The following is a 1,836-nucleotide window of genomic DNA, read 5'->3' on the forward strand; positions in this document are numbered from 1 at the left end:
TATATATATATATATATATATATTCATAGTGGCCCTCTCGGACATACCCTCAGCTACTTAGATAGCCACCCTTACTTGCTATGCAGATGGCACAAGAGTCTCTCAGACAATACAAAGTCATGGAAATATTGCACATCTGTAATGGGAGTTGGATGCAATATACAGGTGGGCTGAGGACAACAACATACAGTTTAATGCAAGAAAATTCCAAGCCCTGCGCTGCCACCAAACAAAGCTAAACGACATGCAGACAGGATACACTGGCCCGGTGGGAATTGCAATCCTTGAATCAAAATCAGTGCGTGACATGAGCAATGATGCATCTTTCCAAATGCATATTAACCAATTTGGCAATAAAATGCAGATGGCTAGGTGGAAAGATCTTTCGAACTTTCAAAACGAAAGAAAAGGAAACATTGATGGTCCTTTGGAGGACATACGTCCTCAGCCGCTTCGACTGTTGCTTCCAACTATGGACACAACACAATATAAAATTAACGATGGAGCTCGAAATCCAACGAAGCTACACTAAGTGGTGCGTGGTAAGGAACTTGCTTCCCACATGGTTCCGGGTTCAGTCCTACTGAGTGCCACCTTGGGCAAGTGTCTTCTACTATAGCCTCGGGCCGATCAAGGCCTTGTGGGTGGATTTGGTAGACAGAAACTGATAGAAGCCTGTCGTACACACACACACACACACACACACACACACACACACACACACACACACACACACGTTTGTATCTATTTGTGTTTGTGTGTGTGCGTCTTTATGTTTGTCCCTTACCACTGGTTGACAATCGGTGTCGTGTTTACGTCCCCATAACACAGCGATTCGATAAATGAGACCGATAGAATAAGTACTAGGCGTTAAAAAAAAAGAAGAAATGTCCAGGGATCGATTCGTTTGACTAAAACCCTTCAAGGTGGTGCTCTAGCATGACCACAGTCAGATGACTAAAACAAATAAAAGATAAAAAGTAAAAGCTATATATACATGCATACATGCAAACACACACACACATATATATACATGCGTATATATATATATATATATATATATATATATATATATATATATATATATATATATATATATATATATATATATGCATGTGTATAGATATATGTACATACACACACATAGCTCTTTATCTATCTATCTATTTATCTATCTATCTATCTATCTATCTATCTATCTATCTATCTATCTATCTATCTATCTATCTATCTATCTATCTATCTATCTCTCTGTCTGTCCGTCCGTCTGTTCATCCATCCATCCATCCATCCATTTTTCAAAACCAGAAAGAAAGCTGATTCGAAGACTACTGATCCAAGCCATCACTGGAACTGTAAAAATCTGTAAAACTTTTCTGAAGTTTATCATGTAAGTATATATGAGCATATCTAGACATGCAATTATATGCATGAGAATATATATACATGAAACACAACATACAAATCTTCACATATGCATACATAAATTCAAATATACCCTGTTGATGTTATTGAAATTTCAGTGAAGGTTAGAAACCGGCTCCTTCTCTATTGGAAAGAAATTGAATAGTTACATACATACTTATACATCTATTTGATAGATGTGAATGAGGAACTTGGAATGAATAAGAAAAGCCACTACGAGTATTGCGTTCTATTTCTAGCGATTGTAGATCCACATATACGCGTGCGTATATATATGTATCTGGTGGTGGTGTGTGTGTGTCGAACTTGTTAAACCGGACTCACTATAAAAAAAAAAACCATAAAAACAAATCGATGCGCAAATGAACCCACACAAAATGTGTTCTATATATATATATATATATATATATA

General features: G+C 36.7%; 1 protein-coding gene across 2 annotated transcripts in view; it reads left to right on the forward strand.

Annotated features, from left to right (window-relative positions):
* Nucleotides 1-1,836, forward strand: part of LOC128248585 (atrial natriuretic peptide receptor 3-like) — a 266,524-nt gene that overhangs the window by 5,289 nt on the left and 259,399 nt on the right. Inside the window, exon 1 of one of the 2 annotated variants that reach the window (XM_052970157.1) lies at nt 1,309-1,390. The exons of the other annotated variant lie outside the window; for it this stretch is intronic. The gene's annotated coding sequence lies outside the window, so the exon portion shown is untranslated. Of the gene's footprint in view, nt 1-1,308; nt 1,391-1,836 lie in introns of those variants that run through there. 2 annotated transcript variants of the gene reach the window in all.

Source organism: Octopus bimaculoides, chromosome 8 (genome assembly GCF_001194135.2).
Source record: "Octopus bimaculoides isolate UCB-OBI-ISO-001 chromosome 8, ASM119413v2, whole genome shotgun sequence".
Taxonomy (NCBI): domain Eukaryota; kingdom Metazoa; phylum Mollusca; class Cephalopoda; order Octopoda; family Octopodidae; genus Octopus; species Octopus bimaculoides.